Source organism: Cupressus sempervirens, chromosome 4, assembly GCF_028749045.1.
Source record: "Cupressus sempervirens isolate cs-2001-9-10 chromosome 4, ASM2874904v1, whole genome shotgun sequence".
Classification (NCBI taxonomy): Eukaryota; Viridiplantae; Streptophyta; class Pinopsida; order Cupressales; family Cupressaceae; genus Cupressus; species Cupressus sempervirens.
The window spans coordinates 499157853-499174764 of record NC_143121.1 but is presented as its reverse complement, the minus strand read 5'-3'; positions in this window follow the sequence as shown (position 1 = coordinate 499174764).

The following is a 16912-nucleotide window of genomic DNA, read 5'->3' as shown; positions in this document are numbered from 1 at the left end:
CAGATTTTTCATGTTTTTATTTCACTTGAACTGTTTATTAAATTCATTTTATGCAAGAGGCGATGAGCACATTCCTGGGTGTACCCATGTTAGATTACATGAACAATAAAGAATTGTGATCATGTTCTCATTAGCAATGAAGATGGTCTTTCCCTAAAAGTAGCTCAACTTCCAAGTACTTTAAAGATTGATCCTTTCTTTTACTATACAATATTATACTCATAATCAAATGCACTAACCTCCCGTGCAGTCCCTTGCAATAACTACTGATCCCATTATTATTTTGTTGGGAATAATCTATTTTTTGAAAAACTTAAATATGAATGTTTGTGTATATTTGGGCTAACCATATGCATAGGGTATCATATTTTGATTTCATTGCTAGATCATGTTTGCTTTGATCAATTTCTTCAAGTAATTTAAAAGGTAGCTTTAATTCATTTATGAATCTAACAATTTTTTTCTTTTCCTAAAAGGTGGAATTTGTAAACTAAAGAGTTGAAGGATAAACTCATTAATGCCATGACAACATTTTTTGGACCCAATGTCTTTTAAAGACTTAGGCTCCTTGAGAAAGGGGGCCAAGATTTGAAGTATGTTAGGTATAACTACAGGACCCAAATGAAATAAAAACCGTTGTTATGAGCAACCACCCTATATTCCTATTATTGAGTGGAAGAATCTTTAAAATGATGCCATTGAGAAAAAAGCAAGAGATGATGGAGAAATGGTACCACTCAAGGAAAGAAGGTATGTCATAATATTAAGAATGAAATTATGTAATAATTACTCTTAATACTTATGTGATCTAACATATTTCAAACTTTGCATAGGTTGCCTGACACATCAAAGGCAACTGAAGTAAGAAAACAGAAGCACGAGTAGCACAAGCTCAGCTCGGGTGGATATTCAAAACTTGTTGCACAAAATGTAAGTATAAGTAAATGAAAAATTATATGCAAATTTATTTATAAATTGCAAACAATTTGGTCTTTGATGAAATTGATTACAAAAAAAAATCATGATACCAAGCAAAAATTTAGGCCATGAAGTTTTAAAAACAACTTTTAAAGAGGACAAGAAATTAGCCTACACAAAATGCTATACAACTATGGTTGAATGGCTCCAAGCAACGAGTTCGCAAGTTTCTTCTACTAGATCTATCAATGAGGTAAATAAGTCGATTGGTTTTTATTTCAAATTGAATACTTTAGCAATTATTGTATTTGATATTAAGTTCCAATTATATAAGTCGTTATATTTATTTTAAGTAAGGAAACAATGATTATATATTTGTTTAAAACTTTAAAGTGAATATATTTATATGTATTAAAATGAATGATTAACATTTCTCAGTATTTGTCTTGTATTTATATGTATATATTATCGATAAATACACTAATTATTTACATTGGATTGCAGCCTGCTAATCCTGATACATCTGCTAAGCACCGTGGAAGTGTCAATTCAAATGTGGATCATAGTACTTGAGGTATATATTTTATATTTGATTTTTTATTTCTAAATTATTAATACAAGTAAACATTTTAAATTGAATTTGGTTTAATAATACAAATTTAACTATAATATGTGTTGGGATAAAAAAAAATCTTGTATTACAGTTGCACGGGATGCAAAGGTTGTTCTTGATGAGTGTGTTAAGGTCCAAGCTGGCAGGCAAGATGGTGTGGTTGGACAAAGTAAAGAGCGCTACAGTTTTCTTTAAAATCTTTAAAGTCTCAATTTTTAAAAAAATTTGACCCTTTTATTTGTTATTATAGAGGACCCACCTTTGCAAAGGACAACGAGTGCACATCCATGGGTGAGAAGAAATATTGATGACGACATGGATATGCCTTTGCAATAATATAGGGAAGGACAAAAAAAGAATAAAAGAAAAAAGAAATGATTCATGAGAATTTATGTAACTTATTTGATAATGACTAATGTTTATGTCTAGATGTTTTATTTATGGTCTATTGAATGTTCTAATAAATCTTATATTTTAATGTTAATGTGAATGTTGTAATGAAACTTATGTGTTAATGAATGGTATCATGTGATAAATCATGAATGTTACATTTAATTAATAGAATGAATGAATTTTAGATGTCAACAGGGAATTTAGATTTTTTTTTTTTTGTTTTTCTAATAAAAGATAACTTCACCCACTTTTAGATTTGATTGTGTAGAGGTATTTGCATCACATTCTATGGATTATCATTAGAATGATAAAGCACTAGAATATATATTCCAAGATGAATCCCAAAGAGTGGATTTGACACATTGATGAAAAGGTTCAACACAATTGAATCATATTCTAATGAAATGATCTATTTAGTATGATCTAGAACATTGATGAAATTTTTCAATATAATCAAATCATATCCTCATGTTGGATCATAAAGTGATTAAAAGTTTTGATACAAAAGCTTCAACACAATAGAAACATAACACGTTGATGGATCATAAAATGTAATTTAGAACATCAATACACAAACTTCAATAAATTTCAATCTAGAAATAATCTCCACAACACAATAAACTATGGAAACTTGAGACCACAATGAATTGAAATGTTTTTTGTGTCTTTCAAATGTAGTGGCTCAAGAAACGCAAAAACAAATCCTTGAGAAAAGCATGATCAAAGAAGGTGAATGATTTGCTAATGCTATATTTAATCTCAAAAAATTACATTAAGTTGTATTATTATTGTTCTTTCCATCAAGGTTCATGTGAACTTGATTCGAATGAATAATAAATAACATACTAAGAATAAACAAATTTACACAATACATATGAACCTATCATTTATGGTTCTAGATTTGATTGTGTTGTTATTTTTGCATCAATGTCTTGGATCACATTCTATGATTCATCATATAAATAAGACAAATATAGCATCATGAGAAAGAATTTTCCAATGTAAATAACATAATTAAAGTATTTAGCTTGATTTCTTCTAAATTTCTTGCAGAATTGATGTTGTTGGGATTTATCTCACTTCTGTTTACTGTTGGGCAGACAAGAATTGTAGAGATTTCTATATCTTAGAGCTTAGGAGACTCTTTCCTTCCATGTCCAAAGGAGGAGGCCTCAGAAGGAGATGATAGTAGTGTTGAGGAGACTGAAAAGTTTTCGATACATAGAAAGCTCATGTTCATAGCTTCTCATGAAACACCATTGAGACAGAGCTTGGCAATAGATGAGGTTGCAACTGGTTATTGTGCTTCAAAGATGGAATCTTTTTCTTGATATTTATATTGAATTGAGCTATTTTTCTAATAGAAATAAAATTAAATGATCTTGTCCTTTTTTATTTTGATGCAGGGGAAGGTTCCTCTTATATCACAAGATGGACTCCATTAACTACATATCTTCAATTTTGTATTGGTAGTTTCCAATGTCTTGTCTTGTGTTGTAATTATGACACTAGGATGGGCAAAGGTATGAGTCATTAGGCTTTCCTCCTCTTATTGTTATATGCAAAAGAAATTTGAGGTCATGGTTAAATATTAGAATACCTTTACAAGATTATGAATTTTCAACTGGTTAGTCTAATATTTTCCATTTTCTTGTTGAATGATTACATTTGATAACTTTTGTTGAAAATTGGGAGACATGAAGAAGAATTTGAATAGTGGAAACAAATGGTATTAGATCATTCTAAAGTATACATTGATTCATGATATATATTTTTTAATTTTAAAATTAATCCTGTCATATAAATTGACTTGTATGTTGGGCTGACTATAAATTTAGGTGGTAATTGAGAAACTAAGTTAAATATTAGTCTTTTGATTTGTAAAGTATACATGTGATTATTATGTTATAGATCTTTTGCTTTGTAAAGTATACATGTGATTATTATGTTGCAGATCTTTCAAGGTTTAGATTTACTCGTGAAACTACTTTTGGAGTCAATCAAATCAAGTTTATCAAATCAATGGTATGATGTCATTCACATCTATAATTTTTCATTAGAAATTTTAGCTAATTGTAAGGTGTTTTGTAGAGTCTTAATTGATAGATTCACGATAAGTAGGCAGTATTCTTTGAATTGTGTCAAATTATGATATTGCTATTTGTATACTTTTAAAAGTCAAACTCATTGATTTATGAAATTTATTTGCAATGTATGAAGTATTCAAAAGAATGAATTTCTATGGGATTGCCTCAAATTATTCTTCTCTAAGGTATTCTATTGTTTCTATTTATCTGCAATCATGTTTTATCGTTGTTTTGGATACAATTCTATTATATGTTTGAAATGAATCAGAAAGTATATACAACTTTAGATTTGACTGTGTAGAAGTATTTGCATTACATTGCATGGATTATCATTAGAATGATAGAGTGCTAGAATATATATTCTGAGATGAATCTCAAAGAGTGGATCTGACATGTTGATGAAAAGGTTCAACACAATTGAATCATATTCTGGTGAAATGATCAAGTTACATATGTGATTCATTATTAAGATAATCATATTTGTAAGAACATAACTAAAACCTGATAAGTTAATAGATATCTTGGTTTCATATCGATGCATAATCTATAACCATGTTCATAATACCACATATTGCTTCTTAAAATATATGACAATTCATCCAAATTGGTGCAGCTTCTCAAATTTAGGTGTCAAATTTTAGTCAACTTGCCAAAATTATTGGGTTGTTCCAAAGATTGGAGATCAAGGGAGGTCCCTCAATGCATCACAATGGGTATAATTATCATCATTTATTACTATCTTTTGCAAATTCTTGAGGCATCCAACTGACCTTAGAAATCTTGCAAAACATTTGTGTCTCCGGATAACCAACTCTCTTAACTGCAAAAGAGCCTGCAACCCATTTTGGTACATTTTACATAAAATAATATAAATATAAATATATTAGAAAAGATCCATTTTTTAAACCAAACCATAAAAGAAAGATACTTACATCTGCATCCGTTGGCCACAAATGTTCTAAGCTCCTAGATTTGTAAAGAGAGAAAATTCTTAAGTTTTTCAATCCAAGCCATGGTGGAAGATTTTTATGCTTAATGTTAGTACTCCAACCACATCACCAGTCACATTCAAAGAGCTTAGCCCAAGGTGCTCCAACCCTCTCAAATTTTGTACCATGAGCTCAACTGCATAAACTCCAGATCAAAATTGAAGGAGATATCCATAAATTTCAAGCTAGACATGTTGCTCACTGCACTTCGAATTGGATCATTAAGATCATTTGCACTCATGTCCATAAATCTTAAGTAAGACATGTTGCCAATCTCACTTGGAATTGAGCCAGCAAGGAAACATAATTGTAAGCTCAAATGCATCAATCTGGTGAGGCTCATGAGGAGATGTGAAGGGAAGGGGATATGGGACAAGTTAATATAGCTGAAGTCAAGGTATTCCAGCTAGAATAGAGAAGGAAATATCTGGATGCTTAAATTTTTAATTGCCAGTGTCCATAAAATCCAACATCCCATGTTGCAATTGCCACCAATTTTTTTTAATAATTCAACAAGTCGTTGCAAAGAAACAACTTGTTCTGATGGATAGTCATCACTCCAACAACATTGTCATCACATACCCATCGCAATGGCGATGGACTAATCTATCGCATACCTATCACACTTGCAATGTAGCTCCAACAACCTAGAAGCATTACCGTCGTAGTTGTGATGATAAACTAAAAACTTAAGTTGTCATATTTATGATGGTCTATTGTCGCAATTGGGATGACATGAAAATGAACTCTTGCCCTTGCCTTCTTTCAAATTGCGATGGATTTAGGCATCGCAATTGCGATGGTGGACCTTGTTGTCACAATTTGTGATAGCAAAAGTTTGATGCCCATCTGATAGGAGCCAATTTATGGTACTATCACTTGGGCAATGGGTGGCCATCATAATTTCGATGGCCTACCATCACAATTCAGCCCCAAATGTAGTAGTGTGTCAAAATATCTATTTTACTATTGTTAAATGTGACTTTTTGGGTTGTGACAAAAATCTTGCAACAATTCCTACAACTTGAGTTATATCTAGTCTATTGTGAGCAATGTATTGTAGCTTCCCAATCATTGACCTATATAAGGTTTCATTTATTTCTTTGGATTCATCCTCTTTAGATAATATACAACTAGTAACCATCCATGTACTGATAGGTTTAGATTCTTCCACTCCAAATGTCTTCAATATTTCTTTAATGTACTTTGACTGAGTAGTGTAGATATTCTTCTTCACTTATTGTGCCTAAAGTCCAACAGAAAAATTTATTTCTAAAATCACAAACATTTGAAATTAATTCCTTATTTATTATGCAAATGATCTGCTTAACACATCATCTTCTCCAAATGATTGTAGCAAAATCTTCAGGTTGCTTAATGTACACTTCTTCTTCCAATATTCAATTTAGAAAATGTTGATATGACATCCGTCTGATAAACTTTGAATCCATTATAGGTTGCATGTGCTAGTAACATTCTTACTCCATTAAGTCTAGCTACTAGGGCAAATGTTTCTCCATAATCTAATCCTTCTTATCGTGCATATTCTTTGCAAACTAGTCTTGCTTTATTTTTATCACTTCTCCACTTTCATTCAAATTATTCCTTAATACCCACTTAGTTTTGATAACTTTTTTATCCTTAGGTCTGGGAACTAGTGTCCATCTTCTATTCTTTTCTATTTGATCAAGTTCTTCCTTCATAGCTTGTTTCCAATCTTCATCTTTTAAGCATCTTTCATTGTCTTTGGTTCTATCTCTGATATTAGACATGTAGAATGTCTTCCTTTTAGATGAATTTTAGTTATTGCTCCTTCATTTATGTCTCCAATTATATCAAGTGGATTATGATTGGTTCTTATCCTCTTTGGTGTAACTGGTTTTGTATTTGCTTTTTGTCCTCTATTTGATCTTGTTGAGTTGTTGTTAGTAGAGTATTGTTAGTTCATGTATTTATTTGTTGCATGTCCATTTTTTCATGTTTAAAATATATCAAGTCATTATATTCCTTTGGTTTTATTCTTACTGTGCTCCTCATTATCTTCTGAAAATCCATCTATCTTCACATTTGCACTCTCAATGATTTTGTTTGTCTTTAAATTTAGCAACATGTATGTCTTTCTCTTGGTTGAATAACCCAAAAATATTCCTTCCTCACTTTTGGGGTCAAACTTCCCATTCTGTTCATCTTTCTTTATGTAGCACATACTACCAAATACTCTAAAATAACTTACATTTGATTTTCTTCCATACCATATTTAATAAGGTATCTTATCTACTCATTTCCTAAGTTGTATTGATTAAGAGTATAGACTATTGTACAAATAGCTTATCTCCAAAATTTGTGTGATACATTATTTTGACTTAACAACATCCTTGCACATTCATTTATGGATCTATTACTTCTTTCTACAATACCATTTTGTTGGGATGTTCTCATTATTGTTAGTTATCATTTGATTCTATTTTCTCCATAATATTTATTGAATTCAACTGATGTGAATTTGCCTCCTCTATCTGATCTGAGACATTTCAAGGTTCTTCTAGTTAATTTTTCTACTATGGCCTTTTATTTCCTAAACATATCAAATGCTTATGATTTTTCTTTCAAAAACATCACTAACATCATCCTTGAGTAGTCATAAACAAAAAGTATAAATAATTTATCTCCATGAAATTTCTCTAGACAAATAGGACCAGAAAGATCCATGTTTACTAAATCTAATCAATTTTGTGTTAAGTATTCTTTGCTCAAAAAGCTTGAATAAGTCATTTCCCCTAATTAACATTCCTTACAGACAACATTCTCCAATTTGTTTATTATCAACATTTCTCTTACACTTTTCTTCATGCTTACTTTTTCTAGATTGTCAAAGTTTATGTGACATGATCTCTTGTGCCATAACCAACTTTCTTCAACTTTAGCAATCAAACATTGTCCTAGTGATGCATGCAACTTGAAGAGGTTGTCTTTTTTCTATTCATCGATAACAAGTAGTCTTCCATTCTTTTCAAATATTTTGTATTTTCCATTACTAAGCTCAAACTTAAAACCTTTATTGTTCAATTGTGAAAAACTCAAAATATCATATTGTAAACCATCAACCCAATTAACTTCATCACATAGAATATCATCAGTTATATTAATTGTACCCTTTTCTCTAATCATGCAGGGTCTTCCATTTCTGAATTTTATTGATCCTCAATCACATAGTTCCATGGCTGTAAGCTTATCTTTGTCTCTAGTCATATGATGTGTGCTTCCACTGTTAATGATCTAGTCATTGTTCTTGTCCATGTGAGAGATTAATGCCTTTTATTCTCAAATTACTTCTTTGTCGATAGAGGATTCTTCTTTTATGACAACAAAAACTATTTCAGCATCTCCATTTTCATTGTCTTCATCTTCAACTATATAATGTGCTTTCTATCCTTTATGTCCAAAGTATATGTTCTTCTTGTACTGGTTCATCTTCTCTTCACTTTTCTCCTGCTTTGGTTTGTTAGGATATTTGTATTCAAAATGACCAATTTGTCTATAATTCTTGCATGTAATGGAACTCCTTCCTTTATATATACCTTTATCTTTGGGAAATATTTTTGCTATTAGGGCTTCTAGTTCTTGTAGCTCTTTTTCTTCTGCAACTAGACCTTTGTATTCTCCATCATCAATAAAGCTTCTTCTTCACTGTGTGTCTTCACTTGTTGAAGCTTAAGTGCAATATCACTAGTTGGTTGATAATTATCATAGTTCCTTAGCTCGAACACTATTAGCCTATTGCTAAGTGAATCAATGGTAATCTTGCTCTTTTCAATAGTTCTCAATTCTTGTGTAGCTAAAACTCTGATTGCATATTGGTTAGGTAAGGTTCCTAACATCTTACTTACAACTTTTCTTTCTTCAATAGTACCTCCAGCTCCTTTGATTGCAATAGTAATTTCTTTGATTTTTTCCCATATTGTGCAATAGTCTCGATTTCGTTCATTTCCATTACATCCAACTTCCCTTCCAGTCCTTCTACTTTAGCTTCTAGAATGTGTGTATCTCCATCATGTACTTTTAACAATTTATCCCACATTTCTTTAGCTGTTTTCAAATCCTAGTTATCAACATACTATGAGTTCTTTAAAGCACTAGCTAGTTCTATCATTACTATCTTGTGTAGTAGCTTTATCTTCTTATGTGCATTATCAAGTTGTCCAATAGGTTTAGTATACTATGTGGTAAGAAAATCTTCAACATTATCTCCAAGTCCTGATAACTACAGTTTCATCTGACTTGCCCACATCCCAAAATCATCTTCATACTTGTTAAACTTTATCACTTCCTTCCTATACATCTTATAATCTTTTCCCAAAGTAGTTATGCTTCCAATTCAGGGATCAAAGATTTGGTACCAAACTTTTCTTTTTCCTTTAACTTATTTCTTTCACACAATTTATTGATAAGTTTCAATTATACCTTTAGTGTTGTTATCAGTTAAACAAACATTATAACCATAAAACTATTGTAACAGTAGGGTTTATCTCATGGAAACTTGGTTAGGGTGAAAACCATAGTGTGAGACTGGTGCCCAAAAATATATTAGTCTTCTAGAATACACTCTTTTAGGAGTTTGCTTGATTAAGGGTTGTAAAATATTGTTAAGTGTACCTTGTTACATGATTTCTCTCTAGATCTATTATGATCCTTACTATGCTAGGAGTAACCTTGTTAAAGGATTTTAACATTGTAATATAAGAATGTAATCTTGTTATAGGTTTTATAGTAGACCGATTAAGTTCACCCATCCAAGGGATTTAGACTACTGCAATTTAAGAAAGTAACAAAAATGATAATGATATGTGATTTGAATTGCATAGCTCTAGCTCTATCAAACCCAATGAAGCTCTTCAACATATCAACATATAATTCATTGTTCTTCTTCCTTCTTTATTTGTTCCTTCTCCAATTTTGCTCTCTCTCTCTCTCTCTCTCTCTCCCCCCCCCCTTTTAATGCTTTACGAACCCTAAACCTAGATCTTATGATCACAATGTCATATCTCCGTCCATGTAGAAATTTCTTGAACAATCCCATAACACTTAACTTGATACTTGACTTTACTTTTGATTTTTTCTAATAAAAGATAACTTCACCAATAATATTCTTATCTCTGATCACCTAATAAGATAATCCAGCACCTAAACTATTTCTATTTACCATCCCTATTCCCTCTCAGTACCTTCAACCAATAAAATTTATAAAGGTATAGTAATTGTAATCACCTAAAAATGGTCATCGAGACTATTATCCACCCCTTCTCAGCATTTTGGCTAAATTATTTAATCATTTATCTAGGCCAAATTGCTAAAAATCAATTTATTTGATTTTAACCTATAGTTTGACTATAGTATCCTAAGTGCATATTTGATTAAAAGAACATGTCCCCTTTTAATTAAATAAAAGACCTCATTCTTCTAACCCACTCTAATGTGCAAACATAAAGTCTTTTTCCTATTTACAAATTAAAAGAAAAGGCTTTGTCTCACATGAAAATTCAACTCTTTCTCATTGGTTGACATGATCTTGCACATGGATCATGCTAAAATTCAACTCCCACCTTAATTATTCACCTCTTGATCTTGATCTCAACCATCCATACTGTAATCACCTAAAAATAGTCATCTAGACTATTAGCCCCCTTCTCAGCATTTTGGCTAAATTAATTTAATCATTATCTAGACCAAATTGCTAATAATCAATTTATTTGATTATAACCTATAGTTTGACTATGCTATCCTAAGTTCATTATTTGATTAAAAAACATTTCCCTTTTGAATTAAATAAAATACCCCATTCTTCTAACCCACTTAAAGTGCACACATAAAGTCCTTTTTCTATTTTACAATTAAAAGAAAAGGCTTGTGAGACTTTTGTCTTATGTGACAAGTCAACTTATATTCTATTGGTTGACTTGTGTGTGCACATGGATCACTCCTCTTTTCAAATTCCACCATTGATCATCCACCATCTTCATCTTGATCTCTACCGTCCATACAACTTTAAAAGGGAGAGAGCTTTCTCCCTCAAATCCAATCCATCATTTGAATATTGTTATGCTGCAGGTTTTCTAATAGATTTCTTTGGAGCTTTGTGGAGAACTTCTATTTCTTGTCTACATTCTCTCATCCATGGCATCATGGCATTCTAGCTTAGCTTAGCTTTCATTTTTACATGTAGCTTAATCTCACATAGCTTAATAATGGTATTGTAACACTCTCATACATGTTTTAGCATAGCTACATTTTTCATTCTCATCTTAGCATAGTTTCCATACTTGCATTGCATTCTTGCATCTTGTCTTTGGAACCTCCCATTGCATGGTTTACTAGCAAGAAGCACATTTCTAAGGCTTGGCTGAGAGCCTTCATGCTTGAATACTAACTTCTTGCACTCTGTGGATAGGGAGCTCTAAGCCGGCATCTGAACATTCCAACTCATGAAATCGTTTGGATAGAATGGTTTAGAGTGGGACACTTTCGAGTGTACATTTTTGGCGCCCACCGTGGGGCTTGAATCAAGTTTCTAGCTCCATTTGCTTTTATTTTTCATCTTTGATTTTTTACAGCAGCATATTGGATCTAATCAAGTGCTTTTGTAGAATTATCACTTTGATTTTAAGGCCAACCCATAAGTAGATTGGTTTGAAGGCCAAAAATCTAGACTATTAGCCCCCTTCTCAGCATTTTGGCTAAATTAATTTAATCATTTATCTAGACCAAATTGCTAATAATCAATTTATTTGATTATAACCTATAGTTTGACTATGCTATCCTAAGTTCATTATTTGATTAAAAAACATTTCACCTTTTAATTAAATAAAAGACCCCATTCTTCTAACCCACTTAAAGTGCACACATAAATTCCCTTTTCTATTTTGCATTTAAAAGAAAAGGCTTTGTGACTTTTGTCTTATATGACAAGTCAACTTATATTCTATTGGTTGACTTGCGTGTGCACATGGATCACTCCTCTTTTTGAATCCCACCGTGGATCGTCCACCATCTTCATCTTGATCTCTACCGTCCATACATCTTTAAAAGGGAGAGAGCTTTCCCCCTCAATCCATCCTCATTTTGAATATTGTCATGCTGTAGGTTTTCTAACAAGTTTCTTGAGAGCTTTGTGGAGAACTTCTCATTTCTTGTCTCATTCTCTCATTCCATCACATTAGCATAAGATCATATGGCATTCTTAGCATAGTTGCATGTTAGTTTAGCTTTCATTCTTGCAAATAATCTCACATAGCTTAATATTTGGTTTTGTAATACTCTCATACATGCTTAGCATAGCTGCATTTTGCATTATCATCTTATTTTAGTTTCCATACTTGCATTGCATTCTTGAGGGATTCCTTAAAGATATTTGCACTCTTGCTCTTGTCTCAAAGAACCTCTCGTTGCATGGTTTACTAGCAAGAAGCACATTTTTAAGGCTTGGCTGAGAGCCTTCATGCTTGAATACTAGCTTCTTGCACTCTGTGGATAGGGAGCTCTAAGCCGACATCTAAGCATTCCAACTCATGGAATCGTTTGGATAGAATGGTTTAGAGCGTGACACATTTCTAGTGTACATTAAAAATGTTGTTCCTATCAAAGGTATTCATGAGTCTATTGATGGATTTGACCATGTTGCTCATTCTAAAGATGTTGATATCCCTTCCCACTATCCCTTTGCATCTTCTAAATCTATCCTTGGTCCTTATCCATCTAAGCTAAAGCATTCAAACCTTCCATCCATATTGCGGCCTTATGTTCCTCCATCTCCTACATTCACTCCTAGCTCATTCCCTAGCTCTCCTATAATACCTCAAGATCAACAAAGACACTCATCCTTGATGACTTTTCACCCATCTATACATCTAAACTAGTCATATCATCCTTATTCATCCACAAATCCCAAGTCCTTTGAAAGTGAGAATAAACATAAGAATCCATTGAAAAATAAAGATCACTATGTCCCATCTAATCGACATGTGAATGCTAAGAAGGAAAATGCACAAAAGAGACTACAAAGGTCCACTATTAAGAGAGCTAAACCAAAGAAAATGTGGGTTCCTAAATCCATCATTGAAGAAATGCACTCTCAAGCACCCAAAGAACGAGGAAAATCTAAAGCTATGTGGATTCCCAAGTCTCTTTTAAAAGACTTGAATATTGAAAATACTTCAAAGTTGACATTCAAGCTTCCAAAGGCTTCCATTCCATCTTCTTCCAAAAATCTTTCTAAAAATATTCCAAAGCCTTCCACTCCACTTTTTCCCAAATCTCTTCTACCACCTCATACATCTAAATCTCAAGCTATTTCATCCATGATTCCTCCATTGTTCCAATACCCTTCAAGGTGTGTGTCAATGCTGATCTTGTCCACTATTTCAACTACCCTCATGAAATCCTCTAAAGCTTACACTTACTTTCTATACATGAACTATTATCCTCCATATACTCTTCCTACTACCATTTCTCTTTCATCACCCTATCAACATCTTTGAGCATACCTTTCTATGGTCTTGGCTTATCATGACTTATCTTTTCTATAGGAGAATTATCTACATTCAAACAGCTTGAGCTCTTTCTAAAAATTCAAAAGAATTTTTTTTTTAAAAAAAATGAAAATGTGCCTTGGTGAAAACCACTTCTTGTGGCACCTTGGTAGCAAAAGTAAAGAGAAATAAATCCATCCTATGGTGAAAACTACTTCTTGTAGCACCTTAGATAAGTACCATGATGAAAACCCGGCAAACAAGCATCATGCATAATTCTTCCATCATCCATCTATCCCCTCTTCTCTCTTTGATCTTGACAATGTTGAGCTATCTTTGCATATTGGCTATCTTATCCACCAGATTTTCTATTGTGCTCTCCCATTCACTCATAGCCTCTATTTGGAGCTTTATTCTTATTGCTCTATCCCATTGCTATACTATCTAGTTGACCCCTTGGTCTTGATCATAATAAATGAAACATGGTTCTCATAGGTCTCTTGACATGTCTACTCTCTTGGATTGCATACTTTCATGCTATCTCTCTCATTGGCTTCCACTGCTTATCCTACATGTTATCTTACTCATTGGCTTCCATCGCTTATCTTATATGCTATCACACTTGTTGGCTTCACCGCCTATCCTACATGCTATCTTTCTCATTACTTCCATTGCTTATCCAAAACATGCTTCATATGACTATTTCACTTCTTTCCCTAGCTTGGGTACTCTTAAGGAGTCAATTCTTGAGGATCACTTTCACTTGCTTCACATTCCTTTCTTATGCATCTTTGCTTATCCGTCGGCTTGTTTCTCCATCATGTCCTATACCTTGCTAGACATTGGGAGAAAATGATGTGATCTTGCTTGAGAACTAGTGATCTCTAAATTATTCTAAAAATTCCAAAAAAAATCATATATGATCCTGAAAAAAATCCTAAAAATTAGAAAAATGTTCTAAACAAAGATCATCTTAGTGAAAACCTAGCAATAGGCACTTTGATGTATCACAAAAAAAAATTAAAAATTAAAAATCTGTCAAGTGGTGAAAACCTGGAAACAGGCGCTACTTGAAACCATCGCACCTATGTCTATCAATCTCAATCATCCATTTTGCTACACATTTCCTAGCTTGGAATTGTTTCTTGTCCTCATCTCGGGGGCATAACTACTTAGCCTTTTTGAGGTATTCTTGTGCATTTGGGTTTCTTTGACAACTCACAAAATAGTGTTTCTCAACACTTCCCCCACCTTGACATCAAGTGTTTTTCAACACTTTTAGATAGTTTACCTACGGTCTTTGATGTCACAATATTTCTCACTATCAGAATCAAGTCTTGAAGAAATGGCCAAGTGACTTACACACACGCACTTTAACGTTTAAACAACTAAGCTATGCTAATCTTTATCTACTTTGTGTGATGTTTATGATGATTTCTTTGCCATGTGTTCCCTCCCTAATAGTCTTTTGAGGATGTTGTTGACTAGAAGACTAGGGGCATGGGACATACTTTCTTGATTTCTTCTTGTGAGTATACTTTGTTTGTCTATAGTGTTGTAAGCATTTATGCTTGTCCTATCCAACATGTTGACTTACAAATGTATCATCCTTGACTATTTTGCAAGACCACACTCGGGGGTTATCTTGGCGCTTATGCCTTGATACAGGTTAATCTTGCTAAATTAAACTTAGGGAATCTAATCGCGTAGTTATCTTGACTTACATGTCTCTGATGCTTAGATTGGATTTCCACATACCTATCTAATATCAATCATATTCATATCCCCATAGTTATACTAGTGATGGTTGTATGATCTCATGATGTCCCTAATAAATGCTCAATGATGAAATTAAGAGTCTAAATGCTATACACTTCTTGTTGGTAAACCACTTTTCATATTAGCTTGCATTTTAGGTTCATTTTCTAGCTTAGTCTTGCATTCTTCCATATGGGGAGAGCTCTCTCTTCATCTTTTTGTGGACATATCAGCTAACTCCTTTCATATATTTCTTTATTTTCTTCTTGTTCATGTCTTTTCACCTTCTTAATCTTTCACTTCATCTCTTTTCTATCTTATCATCACATTATATAAAGTTTTGACCTCTTAAATAATTTCAATGTCCCAGATTCATTTTCGAGATCGAAATCCAAATTCAAGTTCATCTTGATGGTCAAAATTGTCTTTTAAAATTCTACTTTCTTCTAAGCAATTAGCTAACCATTTGAGGTCTAATCTTTGAATTATCGCTGGGGCATCTTCATTTCTTCATGTCTTCATCATTTCCATACTTCATATCTACTTCAATTCACTGTTTCATGTCTAAAATCACCTTTCTACTCATTTCGACCTAATTTTTATGCTATATCCTTCAAGGTCAACTCTAGTCAAATTGGGGCATTTTATCATTTTATTTTTTCTAGTCATTCTTGGGTTCTAATCATCTATCTTTCATCTTGGACATTGCTATATTCTAATTTTCTCATGTCTAGCCAATTTTTGCATCCCCTTACCTCATTTCAATTTTGATCCCGAGGGGGCAGAAATACTCTATCACTGATTGCTACAACTATCTATTTCTTAGGAGCATTTGTTTGATCTTCTCACTTGCTCTCGATCTATTCGCTTTGCTAGGTGTTAGAATTCTTTTCAGATCCTAACATCATCTTCCTAGTGTTCAGTACTACTGCTATCAGGCTGTGCATTCAAGACTTGCTATCTATTTCTGCATTTCATTCTTTGGAATCAAATATCTATATCTATCATCACCTACTTGGCTTCAATTTTCTTTGACATAATGTGTTCCCAGATCGATCACGCATTAGTCAAAGAGGGGCAAATGTAATCACCTAAAAATGGTCATCTAGACTATTAGCCCCCTTCTCAGCATTTTGGGTAAATTAATTTAATCCAAATTGCTAATAATCAATTTATTTGATTATAACCTATAGTTTGACTATGCTATTCTAAGTTCATTATTTGATTAAAAAACATTTCCCCTTTTAATTAAATAAAAGACCCCATTCTTCTAACCCACTTAAAGTGCACACATAAAGTCCTTTTTCTATTTTGCAATTAAAAGAAAAGGCTTTGTGACTTTTGTCTTATATGACAAGTCAACTTATATTCTATTGGTTGACTTGTGTGTGCACATGGATCACTCCTCTTTTTTAATTCCACCGTTGATCATCCACCATCTTCATCTTGATCTCTACTGTCCATACATCTTTAAAATGGAGAGAGCTTTCCCCCTCAATCCATCCTCATTTTGAATATTGTCATGCTTCAGGTTTTCTAACAGGTTTCTTGGGAGCTTTGTGGAGAACTTCTCATTTCTTGTCTCATTCTCTCTTTCCATCATATTAGCATAAGATCATATGGCATTCTTAG